This window comes from Elaeis guineensis, chromosome 14 (genome assembly GCF_000442705.2).
Source record: "Elaeis guineensis isolate ETL-2024a chromosome 14, EG11, whole genome shotgun sequence".
Lineage (NCBI taxonomy): Eukaryota > Viridiplantae > Streptophyta > Magnoliopsida > Arecales > Arecaceae > Elaeis > Elaeis guineensis.
Genome location: NC_026006.2, coordinates 30,986,795 through 31,005,232, shown reverse-complemented (window position 1 = coordinate 31,005,232; position 18,438 = coordinate 30,986,795). Strand labels below are relative to the sequence as shown.

Genomic DNA, 18,438 nt, shown 5'->3' with positions numbered 1-18,438 from the left:
TGTATCAACTCGAAGTCAAAGCAATAGCACTAGGCACCTTTCAGTGGATTCAGAAATTAAGTAGAGAGAGAATATTGGAGGAGAGAAATTAACAAGATGAAATTGAGTTGATCAGACGACACTATCTGGCATCATGATCGATCCGATCAAGTTGATTTAATCAAATCATGATAAAACTAGGGTATACATAAATTAATAAAAATCATGGATGATCAAATCTAGTAGTATCTGATATTGTCAGGATTGATACTAGCATGCTACCTGACGACCATAAGTCTGGATCTCTTCATCGAGGTTAATCAAACTCATTGAGACAATCTTTTCAAAGATCCAAAAAATCATAGGAGAGAAAATTTTATAGAGAGAGAAAGTAGGGAGAAACATTTATAGAGAGAGAAACTAATAGAGGAAGAAAGTGTGGAAGAGAGAGGAAGAGAATTTGGGGAAAGAGAGAGTAGCAGACGAGAGAGAAAACCTCTCTCTCTTTCTTTTTTTTATTTTTTTTATTATTTTATTTTTTTTCTATTAGATGTGTGTCCTAAAAGTCAATTGTTGACTGATGCATTATGTAATCTCAGGACTTATTCTTGTACTTATAAAATTTTTATCATTAATAAAAGATATTTTTATTTTCAATCATATTTTTGTGTCCATGATTTGTCCTACAAATTAACAAAAATGATTTTGTATATTCTCAAGATGTTGAAAATTTGAGACATACATTATTAGTGATTAGTATTTAAATACTCCTGATCATAGGATCGTCACGGAGGACAGTGATCAATCCATTTAAGATCGATATATGGATCATCTCCTTTATGGACTGACGAGTCTCGAGTCTATGGTGTGGTGACACTGGAGTAAGAGTGTAGATGGTTGTTAGAGAATAACTTGCACTAAGCATGACCAACATGAGAAATCACTTGGAGTCTACTCACTCGTTAGTGATCTTCTCGATGCTATAGTGGTGTGAGTGATTTTTTAATCTGTGGTATTATCGACTATTTACAGCGAGGCTACTGAGTTTGATTGCATGTTTCTTTGGTTCCTAGCTATTTGGATCTTTATTGTATATATTGGTTACAGTAGGTTCAGATTCACTGTTAGAGTAAGATACATTTAGATGGAATCTATTGACCTTGATAGAAAAGGAGTAATCCTATGCGATTAGCAAGATTGCGTTCAGAGAGTCTTCGATCGAAGCAAGTATGAATACTGAAATTTTTTTTTTACAGGATTCATAAGTGAACTCGAGTCAAGCCAATCTGGCATACGATTGATGATGGGATTTGACAAGTTCTTTATTGAGCCCCGTTAAGTCGGGACTCACGATAGAGGGACTGAATCACACGGTAACTGCACTTAGAGGTTCATATTTTTTTATTCTATTAGGTTGCCACTATATGCTGCTGGACGTCATTGATGGATTGTGAAAATTCACTATGATTATTTTTGGATCAACAATTCTTATTGGATTGAGCTAGAATTATTTTAGTCCATCGAAAGGAGTTTCGATCATACTGTGATAGAGATCATGATATACCTCACTATCAGACAAAATATAACATGAGGGGTCACACATAAAAAAAGTTTGACTCGATCAACGACTTAGATTAAATTTGAATTATCAATTTGATTAATGGTTTGAATTTAAAAATTACTAATTTGTAAGCATCACATATTCAATAACTACTAATTATTAGCATAGGGACTTAATTGTAGATGTTGTAATTTAATTGGAATTGATTAAATTATAGATCCAGTCTTAATTAATTTAAATCAGATTTAATTTAATTAGATTTGATTTAATTTAATACTAATTGGATTTAATTATTCAAATCAGATTTGAATTTCAAGCTTAATTGGATCAGGTTTGATAGTCTTTCAAATTTGATTTAATTCAGACTTAATTTGGATTCAATTTGGATCCAATTTGAATCAAATTGACCCTGATCCTTAGAGCCCAGGTTCTCTAGGCTTCTCTCTCCAAGTGGCCAACTAGAAAGAGGAGTGGGCAGTGATTTTCTCATTGGTTCTCTCCATGTGCATGTAGGGAGGATAGAAATGAGGCGCCACCTCATTTCTTGGTTAGTTTGAATTTCTATCTTGATAGGGATAAGGCTAACTGATTTTAAACTGATCCTAATTTGACTAGAATCAGTTATTAGTGTAGAATTAACCTCCTCTTGGGTGATAATTATAAATGGGAGTTGGTTTTTCTGTGAGGTAGCGATCCCTTGCTTTTGTGTGCGCCAATAACTACCTCACCCCCCCTCCTCCTTCATGCCACTTCTTCTCCCATCCACACCTTGGTTATTCCTTCTAGATCAGATCTAGAGAGAGCCTTCAAGAGAAAGAGAAAATCAAGGAAAGATTTCTTGATTTTTTTTGGTGGTTAGGATCAATCCCCAGGATCCTATTAATCCTATACAGGGCTGCTTCAAGTAATATAAGGATAAGGGTCCTGATTCAAGCCAAAGAATGAAGCCCTTAAGAGAGCTAGCACCCTGAAGATTTTGGAGAAGGGAAAAACGATCAGGTATACCTTCTTCTTGCTATTTTGAATTCAGATTTGTGTTCATAAATTTATTTATACATATCAGATGATCCTAGAGGTAATTATGATTTAAAATTAGTATGCTTAGATTAGATTAAACTTTTTAAAATCTGCTTCCGCTGTGGTTATCGTAATCGTACCGATCTATGCATGTGAATCAAGTTATTTTCTAACATCTTCTTGGTGCAATAGAGGACTTACGTTCCCCTGTTCTTTCTCCAAAAAGAAGGCTACAATCAGCATGGCTATGGTTGGCTGTGGTCAGGGCTCAGTAGTGCAGTTGGTAGGGTTAATCACCGAATAAAAAGAAAGAATCAATGACCAATGGCAATGAATGGCATTGGAAAAAGGAAGAATCAGAAGAAAATCAACAAAGAAAATAGGGGAATAGGGCACCCCCTTCCAGATTAAATCCAGTGATTTGCTGGCTGGAATCTATGTTTTGAAGGCTATGAAAGAAACAGAGGAGGGTTAATCAACCATAACCGATCTTGTACCTGGATGGTTGTTGGATCCATAACAATATCTAACCATTGACTCAAAAGCAATCCTTGCAAGCAAAAAATTTAAAAAATTTCATAGCCATTCCTCTCATGTAATTGATGACAACAATGATTTCAAAACATCTTGAATAACAAAAATTTTTCATGAAATAGAGTGCAGCCTAGACTTTGATCTGGACCATTTGGAGCTGATTGGATCAAAGAATTAGGGTACAATTGGCTCATTGCTCCATGTTTTGGTCTATTGGCCAAGAATTTTGGTTTGCCCCCCTTTTTCTTGTCCCCTATAAATAGATGCAATGTTGCTAGACTTCACAAAGATTTAGGATTTGGTCTTAAGCACCAACCTAGTGGCTTTGATAACTATCAAGTCCATTGATAGTCCTACTCAAAGAGTATCGCAAAATTTGATGGAGTAAGGAAGCAAGCTATCAAGGTCGCAATATAAACTGTTAGGGTAGAAAATTCTTTCCTCATATAAAGCCAATGCATAGAGAAGCTGGGCTCGGTCCAACCTTGATGATGGCTGACCCAAACTGATATTTCAAAAAAATATTATACTCGATTTACGTCAACTAGAAAAATTTTAGAATTCGTGTGACAACTTGCCATGAGTAGATAAGGAAGAAGATAACAAGCATATCTCACCTAATAAAGTAGGATTAACCATTGATTCTCTTTTCCAAGCCAGCATGCCCGAGAGCTAAGAGATAACAAATATATCTCTCTAGACAAAGTAGAAGATGACAAGAGTATCTCACTCAATAAAGTAGAGCTAATCACTTGATTCTCTTTCCTTCTCATGGCTCTTCAGCATCTATCTCTGAATAGAGGCCCGTAAGGGACACCCAAGACATGCAAAAACTTCTCTCTCAATATTCTCACTCTTTTCCATCTATTCTAGACTTTTGACTGGAGCATCGAAGGGTTCTCGTCGGAGCTCACTTTGATTGAAGATTTATTTTGCAGGTTCTGCCATCGCCGTCATGCCATTGCCGTCTTGCCATTGCCATCTTGCAATCGCCACTCAACTTTAACCAAGCTGATCCAAGATAGATTTCTGCAGTAATAGATTGGCATCAAAGAAAGGTCCCAGGCCCATTTATGGAAAGGAGCAAGCATCCAATAAGAGGAACTTTATGGCATCACTCCAACACCACCAAGTTCCTAAAGATCAGATCGACCCAAATGTTGGTTAGGTCCAATCATCTCAGTTCGGCCGATGCTGATCAGATCTATCTCTAGATCAGCTAGATGTTGATTAGATCTAGGCCAATCATTTGTAGATCGACTGATGTCGATTAGATCAGACTACCTCTAAATTAGCCAAGTGTCAATCAGATCTGATCATCTTCAGATTGGCTAGATGTCGATGAGATCTGACCATCTCTAGATCGATCAACATCGATCAAATTCGATCATCTCCAAGATCATCCTAAATGCCAACTAGAATAGGATCCACAACCCCCCTAGAAAGATTTGTGCTCCATCTTTTACCATTGTAAGTCAAGCAGATCAGTTAACACCCTCCAGGCTATCCTAGTCTGGCTTGAAATTAGAGGGCTTATAATCTAAATGAAGAAGGAGATCGCAACATCCAGATATAGAAGGAGGAGATTCCTTAATTTCTGAATCATGATAGATCTATGCTTTCTTATCTATATCTCAAAATTTGAATTCTTGATGAGATCCAAATAAGGAAGGAGATCGCAGCATCCAACTAAGGAAGGAGATCACATCATCCAAATGGGAAAATAGATCACAGCATCCAAATAAAGAGATCGTAGTATCTAGATAAGAAATAAGATTATGGAAATCCCTCGATTTCCAAATCATGACAAATCTACACTTCCTCGTCTATATTTCAAAATTTAAATTCTTGGCAGGATCCAAATAAGGTGATCGCAATATCCAGATAAAGAAGGATGTTACAAAAATCTCTCAATTTTTAGATAAGCTAGGAGATTATGAAAATCCCTCGATTTCCACCCCCAAACTATGATGGATCCGTGCTTCGGTATCTATGTAACAAGACCAAGGAGATCCCAAGAGGACAAACTCTGAGAGGAAGAGACTTTTCTATTTTAAATCTCTTATGGTAAAAGGCTACCAAGCCCTTATCCATCCTTCTATTTTTTTTCCTTCTTGTAGGTCCATAGGTCTATAAGCAACCAATGCTGAGATAAGACCGAGTTGAGGCAAAAATCAAGATCGAGCTGAGGTAAAGATCAAGATCAAGATCGAGCTATTAAGCTCAAAATCAAGTCAAGACAAAGATCAAAATCGAGTCAAGGCAAAGATCAAAACCAAACTGAGACAAAGATCAAGATCGAGGTCGAGCTATCAAGCCCAAAATCGAGTTGAGACAAAGATCAAAATCAAGCCGAGGCAAAGATCAAAATTGAGGCCAAGTTATCAAGCCCAAAATCAAGCTAAGGCAAAGACCAAAATCGAACCGAAGCAAAGATCAAAATCAAGCTGAGGCAAAAATCAAAACCAAGGCCGAGTTATCAAGCCAAAGGCCAAGACTGAGACTGAAATAAAGTCTGATGTCAAGATGGAGCCCAAAACCAATCTGAGAAGACTAACCTCCATAAGCACACCTCTAAAGGCTAAGCTCCCGAAGCTGATCTCCCAAAAATCGACCTAGTCGACCTCCCAAAAATAAGCTCATGAAAGCTGAGCTCCTAAAGGTCGACCTCCTGAAGCTGAACTCCTAGAAGCTGAAGTGAAAAGATTGACTTAAGAACGCCAACCAAAGAAAGCTGACTAGAGGCAAACTAACTAAAATAGGATAACACGACTCTAATCATCTATTAATTTCTTTACTATTATGCCAAAGCCCGACTTGACTTAGAAATTGAAAGGTCTGGTTAGAGCCAATCCGATGAGTTCTTTCATTCTTTGTATATAGATCTGCAACTTAACAGTCTGATGGTGCTCCTTATCCATAGTTAAGTCGAGCGGAGGTCACAATGATAATGGCCAATTGGTATTGAATGAAGCCCACAAACTCCAACCATCTAGGATAAAGAAGACCTCGACCAACCCATGACAAGTTTTTTGAAGGTGCTTCATTTTTGAATGAAAATAGCCATGAGAGGGGTGCTTGATTTTTGAATGAAAAAAGCCACAAGTTTCTTAAAGACACTTCATTTCTGAACAAAAATAGCCATAAGAAGGGTGCTTCATTTCTGAACAAAAATAGCCATAAGTTTCTCAAAAGCATTTCATTTCCAAATGAAATAACCATGAGAAGGGCACTTCATTTTCAAATGAAAATAGCCATAAGTTCCTCGAAGGTGGTTTGTTTCTGAATGAAAATAGCCATGAGAAGGATGCTTCATTTTTGAATGAAAATAGCCACAAAATGGATACTTCATTTCTGAATGAAAATAGCCACAAGTTTCTCAAAGGTGCCTTATTTTCGAATGAGTATAGCCATGAGAAGGAGGCTTTATTTTTGAATAAAAATAGCCATAGGAAGATCCTCAAAGACACCTAATTTTTGAATGAGTATACCCATGAGAAAGGTGCTTCATTTCTGAATAAAAATAGCCATGGAAAGATTCTCGAAGGCACCTCTTTTCCAAATGAGGATAGCCACAAGAGAGGTACTTTATTTTTGAATGAAAATAGCTAAGGAAAGATCTTTGAAGGTGTCTCATTTTTTGAATGAGTATAGTCATGAGAAGGATGCTTCATTTTCAAATAAAAATAGTTATGAGAAGATCCTCGAAGGCACCTTGTTTTTAAATGAGAATAGTCATGAGAAGGGTGCTTTATTTTCGAATGAAGATAGCCATAGGAAGATCCTTGAAAATGCCTCATGTCTGAATGAGAATAGCTATGAGAAGAGTGCTTCATTTTTGAATAAAAATAGTTGTAGGAATATACTCGAAGGCACCATATATTCGAATGAGTATAGCTACGAGAAGAATGTCTCATTTTTGAATGAGAATAGCCATAGGAAGATCCTCAAAGGTATCTTATTTTCGAACGAGAATAGCCATAAGAAAAGTACCTCATTTTCGAACGAGAATAGCCACGGAAAAAAGCGATGAGAATACCCATGAGAAGGGTGCCTCATTTTCAAATAAGAATAGCCATAAGAAGAAGCCGAAGGTGCCTCATTTTCAGATAAGAATAGCCAACAAGAGGACCTTGGCAATCGACAAGTGAGGGCTAACCTAAGGGACCCTCGAAGCCATCGTGCTCAAATACTCAAATTGGAAGCTTCAGATGTCTAAAAGGCAATGACAAAAGAATTCTTGGAGACTCAAAATATTAGTAATATCGATCTGAGCCAAGATCCTCAAGAAAATTGTTACATAGATACTCAGAGCCACCCCAAAGATGAGCCAAGAAAAATACTATCTTTAAGAGACCACCTAAAGTGTTGAACACCTCGGCTTACATTATCCGACCTAAGAAAGTTTAAGTTCGGTTATCCAAATGTGGCTAGTTTAAAATGATGATATAAGTCTCTATACATCAGATGTCTGAATTAAGATTAGTGTTTAGCTACTATATGTACTCCCTTCATCTGATCTAATTTTAGTTCAGACTCGAGCGTAAGAGGCTTATGTTATGAGTAATTTTTTTTTTCTTAGATAAAGTTGATGCACAAGAAAGTTGGGTTCGATCTAACCTTGATGATGGCCAACCCAAGCAGATATTTTGAAAAAAATATTATATCTAAAAAATCTTAAAATCTACATGACAATCTATCATAAGCAGATAAAGAAGAAGATAACAAATGTATCTCATCCAATAAAGCATGACTAACACTCGATTCTTCTTTTCGAGCTAGCATTCTTGATAAGACAGAAGATAACAAATATATCTCTCCAGATAAAGCAAAAGATAATAAGGATATCTGGTCTAATAAAGTAGGGCTAATCGTCTGATTTGCTTTCTTTCTTATGGCTCTTCAAACTCTGCCCGTAAATAGAGGCCCACAGGAAACCCCCAAGGTATACAAAAATTTCTTTCCCAACATGCTCACTCCTTCCTATCTATTCCAAACTTTTGACTTGAGCATTGGAGGATCTCCGTCAGAGCCTACTCTAATTGGAGACTTGTTTTGAAGGTCCTGCCATCGCCGTCCTGCAATCACTGGCTAGTTTCAGCCAAGCCGATCCAAGACAGATTTTTGTAGCAACATAAACTATTTGCCAATTATCAGCATGCACATGAGCATGATTATACCTCTTTTAGATTTTTTTATCTATATTTTCCATCTTTCTTTGAGTGCAATGAACCAAATATATAAGCTAACTTAGAAAAGAAAAGAAAAACTCAGCTTGCTCCATGCTGGTATGCAACTCTATCAGATCATTGAAAAACATCATTTACTTGTTGATTTGAGTAAAATATTAATTTGATAGTTAAGATCAGATCAACCAGAAATCTATTTGTAAGTTTTTGTTGGATAGGGTTTTCCAAAAATTTGCTTTTAGGTTGATTTAAGAGCTTGGGTTTTTAGTTGATTAATGGGTTGGCCAAATTTACAGGATTTTGCACCACTTTACTAGTTGTAGAATAGTATCATAATTTCATTGGATGACTGGTTTGCTTCGAATCATTGCAGCAACTATTACCGTATTAGAGAATCTCTAGATCATAAATAATCACCAACAAAAAAAAGAACAGAAATATTAAGACAAATATATATAAAGAAATAAAATTGAAAAGACAATAAATTTGTAGGACATTAAAATATGGACTCACTATTCACTCTCACCAAAAGGCCAATTCCTCTCTAAAACTCGAGACTAACATTAGAGCCAGCTTATCGAGGCTTGGTCAAAAAAATCCTATACATACTAGAACTTGATTCAACCATAAGGTTGATTCTTCTTGATTTGCTGTGGCATATTCAAGCAAGGTGCTGAGTCTGTTCTTATGGAATGGCTTCAAAACTGCTCTATATTTTATCTCTTGTGTTACCAGGATGTTGTAAGAAACATCTAATATGGTGCAAAGTTTCTGTATGAGTCATACTTACATGATCTGGTTTGCTAAGGTCAGCCTTTTAGGATTATCAAACTTCTACTTGATCAGGCTTCTCTTGCTCCTATTACTTCCAACACTAATTAACATTTTAAAAGCTACTCAAACTTGACAAACTCGATACATAGCCCAACCACTTGTAATGTAATGTAGTTATAGCTATAGTTGTTTTATTATATACATGACTATCCTTTTGTTTTCTCATCCATGTAATCTTCTTTGTATCCATTCATCTCTCTGTGTTCTATCAACTTATTGGATCCTAGTCTTTATATTTTTTCCATCATATGGATGCATGACTTAATGTAATTTTTTATCTAAACTGTAATTTTTGTGGGTATGTGCCTTTATATATTATCATCTACTTGACCATCTTTAATTTTGCATATGACTAAAGTCTGATTCTTAGTACCATTTTTGGTGTTTGCAACATGTTCAATATTGATTGATGTTGAATTATATCGTAAATAGGTTAAGTAGCTAATGACTTATCATTTTTGAATATAATATTTCTACATAATTTAATAAACTAAATATATGTATTAATGATAATTTGATTAAACAAAAGTATAATATAAATAAGATTTTAAGCTCTAGCATTTAGGCATCTTGGCCATCCCATCATATTCCTGTGAAAAAATAGGATAGGGATGGGGTTGGGACTCTGAAAATTATTCATATAAGGTAAGAAAAAGAAAAAATAAGAAAAAAATGATGTAGAAAAAAAATAGAAGGAAAGAAGAAAAAAATGAAAGAACAAAAAAGGAAGACGAAAATGAATGAAAGGAAGACAAAAAGGAAGAAAAAAAAAGAAAAAAAAGATTTTAACCTTTAGCATTTAGGCATCTTGGTCATCCCGTCACATTTAAATAAGATAGGGATGAGGTTGGGACTCTGAAATCCATCCATACAAGGTAAGAAAAAGAAAAAAGAAAGAAAAAAATAATGAAAAAAAAGTAGAAGGAAAGAAGAAAAAAATGAAAGAACTAAAAAGGAAGGAAGATGAAAATGAATGAAAGGACGACAAGAAGGTAGAAAAAAAAGAGGAAAAATGAAAAAGAAAAGAGGGAAGCAAAGAAAGGGATAAGAAAAATAAAGAAGGAAAAAAAAAGAAAGAAAGATAAGGAAAAAAAGGAAAGAAAGAAGGAAGAAAATAAAAAAGAAAGAAAGAAAAAAAAAAGAATGGGAAAGATGGAAAGACCAAGTAGAGAGATGAAGGATATCCATGGGACTCTCAACTAAATTGCCACTGAGATAGAGTGGGATAGTGGCCATTATGTTCCATGGAGAAACTAGAATACCTCAATCCTATGAGATTTAAAATTTTGAATATAAATATAATTAGTGCCTTCTTGGTTACCTAAGTATGTTGCTTAAAAATTTCATGGGACCACTAACTAGGATTGCTTAATTGCTTTCCACCTTGGATTTTAGTCAAAGCCATGGTAGCTTTAGATATTAGTCAATAATGTTCATAATTTTAATAGTCTTACATGAATACTTTTTTTTTTTGGATCTATATATTTTTTGAAATGAAAGGCTTACATTTCTCCTTATAGTCGATCAATAACCTATTATATTATATGCATAAGATAAAAATGTCAAAGCATATGTAATTTTTCCCAACTATAAGGGTTTTTTATGATAAATCAAAATTTTAGTTTAAACAAATTATCCAATCAAATAGAAAATCTCAAAATTTTAATAAACATATCCAGCAAAATAGGAAAAGTTGATTAGCAATCTCCAATGGTGTAAAATATTCAACTTTCTTTTCTACACACTCTCATGCACATAAACATATTTGTTCTTGCACTCACCCCATATCTTCCTCTGTCAAGATTGAAAAGATAGGGATTTTGACTAATTCCGTCTCTCTCCACCTTTCTCACAAAAAGGAGATCTTATATGATCAAAATAAAATTACAAATATTCCCCTACCAACATTAAATTAGTATTTTTTAGTTATTGAGCAACTGAAGTAGTTAAAATATAAACTAGGTATTTTGTCTTTTGTGCATATTCTAAGAAATGAGATTTAAACTAAAGAATAGTTACTATTCCAAATAATTATTGAAATCAAACTTGAAGTTTAATCATAAGTGTTAATTATTTTTTTTACTAAAGATATGATCAAAGTTACATGCTTCTATCACTATATAAAAAAATGATCAACGGAAGGAGAAAAATAGGTACTTTTGTTGGAATTACTTTTAGCTATAGTTTTAAAAATTTTGGAATAAATTTTCAAAAATCTCAAAACTCAAATAAAATGTTAAAATGTAAAATGTGGATATTTTAATAAGTGGTAATTTTAGTGAAAATGGTTATTATTTTACATCCAAAAATTCATAAACAACTTGATCTATCAACTTCATAAGACAATAATGTTATAAATATTCAGAAACTCATACTTTATGTCATATATTTGACTTTGTATTGTGCTTAATGGTTTAGTGATAAAAGATAAAAAATGACTGTACATTGTATATTGCATTTATACACTCTTTGAAGTGGTTTATAGATGACCTTTTCCACTCTCTTAAGTTATGCATGTTCTTGGAACAGCCAAGTTTGTAGTTGTAGAAAAAGAGTTGAAGGACAGAGCACTATAGAAAAAGATTTTTTTCTGACTTAAGATTGCTGATGCTAGGAGGAAGCATCAATAATATTCAAATAATGCATGTATTTACCGATGCTTTTTAGAAGCATTGGCATTTTTTGACCATTTAAAGCATTGGCAAGTTGCGATGTACAAAAGTACTATCGATGGAGGCCATGATACGTTGTTAAAATTCAACTCCCCCAATATACCCTTACCTCCATCCTCAATTGGAAACCCTAAACCTCTTCTCTGCTAATAGCCGACTCTCTGCCTCATCCCTATCGATCTCGAGCAGATACCCTGGCCTCCTATCTCTTGCTAACATCAATCCACCACTCCTCCCGCTCTCATGCCTCCATCCCAAGTTTCGATTGCCATGCACTGCTCTAATCTCTTGCCTTCTCTTTTGTTGCCATCACCATTGCCATCAACCTCACCGGTTGGCCTAAGGTATGCCTATGCACCGTCCATCGCTATCTCTCACCTTCCTAATCGAAACCCTAACCTCTTGCTCTAATTGCCCTCCTCCTCCACCTCATTGCCCTCTAATGCTCGCAACTTTCAATCGTACACTCACATTACCCACAGAGCACCCCAATCAAAACCCTAATCTCTTTTCTTTCAAGATTTGATTTTGTTAGAATGTTTCACATTGTGTGATTTGATTGAATCTAGGGCTACCAACATGTAGTATCTATTTTTTTTTTTTTTAGAATTTTAGCTTTCTAATTACCACTTAAAGACTTGTTCTTTCTTGTATGTCATGCAATAAAGACCTTTAATTATACTTTTACCAAGTGACAACCATTGATATCGCTATCTAATCCTGTTCATCATCTGGTTTGTAAAAGCTTCTCTTTGATTCAACTTACGAGTTCTTTGAATCTAGCTTTCTTTTTTCTTCATTTTTTGGGTAAAGATTCAAGATTGCGAGTCAATGATGTTTCCTCTCTTTTTCTGGTTTCTGTTTTGTGTGAATTAAGAAGTTCGTCTTATCACGTTAATTTCGAGAACCACGTTCTTGATTCCTTTTTTCACGTTATAAAAAGTTTCCAAGTTTGCTGCTTGTTTTGAGCCATTAGTTCTGCAGTAGAAAGATTATTTTGTGAATTTCTGACATATAGTGAAGTGAAATTAGTTTTCAAGTCTTAACATTTGATCTTAAGATATATTCATCTACCCCCTCCCCCCCCCCCCCCCTCTCTCACCCCCAAAAAAAAAAAACCCAAGACATTGTCAGCGTAGTTTTGAATCAAAAGGCCAGCTAATATCTCTGTGGTCCGTCAAAGTTGGTCCATTTGGTAAAGTGGGGACTGGTTTCTGGTGATCTGGGTTCTGCTCTTGCCTTCAAAATAATTCATGAGCTCAACAAATTTTGATAGGCCTTGTCCATCCTCTTCTATGAAAAAGGAGGAAAGAAAGAAAAAGTATGAAGTTACAGGGGAGATCCCATAGAAGGACTGTGGAAAAGAAGGAAAGTTATCAACTTTCCTCTTCTATTTTTTTTTTAAAAAAAAAGGAGATAATGGGAAAAGAGTAAAGATTTTCTTATTCTGTTTTTATAAGAAAGAAAAAAGGGAGTTAAATGCACTCTTCAACCCATGCACATGCATATGTGTGTGCCCATGCCATTTGTCCATGGCATGGCACATTCTTTGTAGAGAGGCCCAAGGTCTAGAAAGGGATATCCAACAATCCTTCATAAGCACTTAAGAGCCTGTCGATGGCTTCAAGAGGCAGTGCAATAGGCACTAATCAAGATCTACTTAAACAAGAAAGAGCTTTTATAATCCATCCCATGTTCTTTTCCAATTCAACTGAGCCATGTAAGTTATTGGCGTGAAATTTTTTTTCCTTCTCTATTCTATATATTTGACTTGTAGAATTGGATAATTACACATTGAAATGCCACATACTATGGGAACTCTTGTCGTGTCGCTTGGAATACTAAAAATGGGTTCTCATATAGATTCTAAAAGATTGTTTTTGTTTCTTATTTATTTATTTATTTGTAGTCTTGTTGAGTTGCTGTGTGCTGTTTCTTTGTGTCTTATGGTTTTTCATATTGTTTAACTGTTACTCTAGTATGCTGCAGTTTCCACCAGAGGAAGGAGACAAGTTATGTCAAGTGTCAATAGAACTTTCTGATGTTAATTAGATTATACGGGTAATATGGAATATTATAATGGCTTTTGAAAGTCTATAGGTCCATCAGTGTGCACACCATATTGAAATTAAATGAGTCACGGATCACCTTAGAGAGCAATTTGTGAGGATAGACTTTTTTCTTATGTTTTAAACGTTACTACATATCTTTCATTTGCTTGACCCTTACCTAGTATTTTCTATAGTAGTTTGGAACTTTGGATAATAAATGACAAGAAAACTGAAAGAAAGAAGCCTCTCATTTTTCATAATGCTTTGTGAATACTCAATGTGTGGTTGGTTGCTGTTCTTTTTGGTGATTTATGAGGTCTATTCTCCATACAGGCTTGCATATTTCCTTATTCCATCTTTGTGTAGGTGCTAATCCAAGTCTGTTGAACCCTAAAGTTGCATTATCTTGCATCATATGACCAATAAGATGGATCCCTACTTGCAAGTTGGCCTTCAACGTTTCATAATAGACCTTTCTTGCCTAAAATTACTTTGGCTAGAAATTCGCCACCAATTTTGAGACCAATGTTAGATTAGTGGCTAGAAACATTTTTTAAACTGTTGGGACTATCACTGAATTTATAGCTCACTTGATGAGTATTTTTTTGTAGAATATTTTTTGTGTCTTCTTATGGCAATATGTGAGAACAGCCAGTTATCTCTATTCGGTGTATATTTTGAATTTTTTATAGGGAGAGTCCAATTAATATTTTATTTATATAATTTTTTAAGAGAAATTATTATTTAATTATTATTTTTATATAATAGATAAAAGTTGGATAAACAAGCCAAGGTCCAATAAAGATTATTTTGAAAGAGTACAAAATTTATTAAATTTGTTTTTGAGAAAGGATCAATGAATGGAATGATTTTTTATCTATATCAAAAATGTATAAATAATTCTTCTCTCGATCCACAAACTGTCGAAGAATATTTTGTGTGGAATAGTTTTGTAAGAAGGTATACTGAATGGATATTTCATAAAAAATCTATGTTGCCATCTTCATGTAATCAACCCTTGCATATAGAACATAGATCTAATATTGGAACTAGTGATCTATGAAGAAATCATATAAGAGAAGATATGAGGGGTTTGCTCAAAAATTCTTTGGGATTTGGTGCTGAAACTTTAGGAGATTTTAGTGAAGGATAAAAAATAGTTGTAATGTCCGAGGGATCTACATTTATTGATCTTATGCATGTTGAGAGGCTCTGGCATTCATCAAATGATAAGATAGAATATCAATATCATAATTTGTTGAAAGATTATGATCCAGAACTATATCCAGGTTATAAGAACTTTTGAATTTTTTTTTTGTATATCTATTTCATTTGAAATATTTGAACAGATGGTAAGTGTTTACTATACCGCTCCAATTATTAAAAGATGCATTTCTTAAGGGCACTGTTTGCCAATTTCTTATCATAAAGCAAAAAAACTAGTAAAAGAACTGGATCTTGGATATAAAAAGATTTATAGTTGTTTAAATGACTGTATGTTGTATTAGGGTGAAAATATTAACAAAGAATCATGTAAGTCTGTGGATCTTCATAATAGGCATCACATAAAAAAGATAAGGATATGGTATTAAACAAAATAGATGCTACTCAAAGTAAAAAAAAAATTTGGCTAAAGTTTTATGTTACTTTCCTTTAATACCTATATTGAAAAAGATCTATGCATCATCGAAGATAGTTTCATCTATGAGATGGTATGATGAAGGTCGTACAAAAGATGAAATGTTAAAACATCCAACTAATAGTTTAACATAGAAAGCATTTGATGATAGGCATCCTCATTTTGCTTCAAATGTTCATAGCATTAGATTGGGTTTAGCTATTGATGGCTTTAATCAATTTCAGACATTGAGTTCTACTTATAGCACTTAGCTGGTCATTCTGATTCCATACAATTTGCCACCATGGATGTGTATGAAATAATCTTCACTTATCTTGTCAATAGTTATTGCAGATGATAAGGATCCAGACAATGATATTAATATCTTTTTGCAATCTTGAATAGAGAAATTGAAACAACTATGGGAGGGTATCGATGCATTTGATACTTGCAATGGTCAGATATTCAAATTAAGGGCCGCTGTTATTTGAACTATCAATGATTTTTCTGCACATGTAAATTTATTCGGATGGAGCACAAAGGGGCATATTGCATGTCCCTTTTGTGGATATTCTATCCATTCATATTGGTTAAAATATGGAGGAAAGTTCTACTATATGGGCCATCATCGATGGTTGGAAACTGACCATCTATTTTGGTTTCAATAAGATGTATTTGATGGTATTATAGAATTACAATCTGCTTTGATACCATCATCTGAAATTGAGATTCTTATACAAATGCATAGCATGAATCATAGGCATGGTAACATTTTCAAGTATTCTTAGAAAAGAGACAAGAAAGATGTTGAAGGCTCAATGAATGAAGGATTGACAGAGAAGGCCATTACTCGCAATCTTGATGCAAAGATGTTTGAGGATGCTAACAACTTCTATGATGATGATGATCATATAGACAAAAATTAAGATGATGATGATATAATGAAGGTATCTACATATAGAGTTATTAAATAGTTATAGAAGAAAAAAGAGTATTTTTTTATTTATCTTATTAAAGTATAATCTTCTTAGGCATAATCTTGGCATGATGCATATTAAAAAGAATATTTATGATAATTTGATTGAAATATTATTAAATCTTGATGGAAAGAGTAAAGATAATTTAAAGACACATTAGATTTGAAAAAAATGGGCATAAGATTAGAGCTTCATCTCAAAGAGCTTGTTAATGGTAAAGTTTATATATCTCCTTCATGTTACACAATATCCATTTGAAAATTTTTTTTCTTAATATTTTTAAAAATATCAAGGTTCCTGATGGCTATGTATCAAATATTTCAAGATGTGTAAATCTCAAAGAGCAGAAACTTTCAAATCTTAAAAGTCACGATGATCACATTTTGATACAAAATATTTTTCTACTGGCTTTAAAGTCATCAATACCAAAATAAGTTGTTGCTATTGTTGCTCAATTGTCATCATTTATGGAGTCATTATGTTTCAAAGTCTTTGATCCACGAGAGCTTGATCAATTAGAGTTTGGTATTACACTTATACTTTGCTATATGCAGAAGATCTTTTCTTCTGGATTTTTTACTATCATGGTTCATCTACTTATTCACTTAGCTGCGGAAGCAGAACTTAGTAGACCGATAAACTATAGATGGATGTATCCTATTGAGAGGTGATATTGTTAAAATTTATAGTTATAATTTAGAAATCTTTAATATAAGTGGTGTCTTACTTGTATTGATGTTTTAATGAATTTTTAATTTTTGAAGGTATCTTATACGCTTAAAGGATTATAAATGAAATAAAGCTTATCCTGAAGGCTCAATTACGAAAGGATGTATTGTTGAAGAGTGTTTAACATTTTATTCAAGATATCTTGAAAGTATAGAGACTATTTTTAATTGATCTCAAATAAATTTTGATATTCTCGATAGTTCAAAAATTTATAAGTTCTTAACTACTAGAAGAGTTTTGGAGAAGGTTGGAAGTGTGATTCTTGACAAAAAATCCTTGGTGCAAGCCCATTATTATATGTTACTTCATAGTGATATAATATCTTAGTATCATAGGTTAGTATATGTTGGGAAATGTGTCCCAAAAAGCCAATCGTCAAGCTGTTGACGGTTGAGCAACCAAGTATTGTAATTGATTTGTTAATAAATAAAATATATTTGGCATTTTCATCATAAGCTTTCATCTTCTAATGAACTCCGTTGTTATGATGAAGTCCTTAGGACTATTTAAGTTCGATAAAGAGAGAATTTATCGATTAGTCCTTAAAACTGTTTACGACCAAATGATAGGCTGTTAACAAGGACGACAGCTTCTATCAAGCATAGGTCGCTGTAGGCCATATGGGTTGGTTGTCCTCTTAACCAAGGAGTATGGAGACACTGGTATGGCATACAGGTGAGATGTAAGGGTACATCATCATTGAACGTGACCAACTCCAGAGCATTCTGCTGTCGAGAATGTCTCTGATGGGATATAGGTATAAATGTCCCTTAGACTTGAGATCGCCTCATTGACTTGCAAGCAACTCACTGTGTTTTGGTACTGGACTAACTGAATTTCTAATTCAGAGACGGAAGGCTTCTGGGCACAGTCAAGTACTTGCGAAGTCAGAGTGTAATCGAGATGGGATTGACCACTCCAAGAGTTGGAGAAGAATGAGTCGCTGTATTTCAATTTAGCAAAACCTTGGCCAGGGTAATCCATCAGATGAATTTGATATTTTGAAATACAATGTGGACAACCTGATCAAAGTTGACAGTTGAGCTCTGGGGTGTCCTATGATCATTTTGGTCAAGGGGATGAATTATATGAAAACTATATCCGCATGGGTTCTAAGAATGTTGTTCTACACATTCGACCTATCCGGTCGTCGGGTATCATTGCTAGATGGTCACTTCGATTGGTATAGGAATTTATTTCTATGCTACCGGCTTAGGTTCGGACCTATGAGGTCACACACATTAGAGTTCATGATCCGATCGGATGGTTGATCAACG

General features: G+C 34.3%; 1 pseudogene; it reads left to right on the top strand.

Moving 5' to 3' along the window:
• The first annotated feature begins 16,502 nt into the window (after positions 1 to 16,502).
• On the top strand, positions 16,503 to 17,103 carry LOC140853679 (uncharacterized; annotated as a pseudogene).
• Positions 17,104 to 18,438: the final 1,335 nt, after the last annotated feature.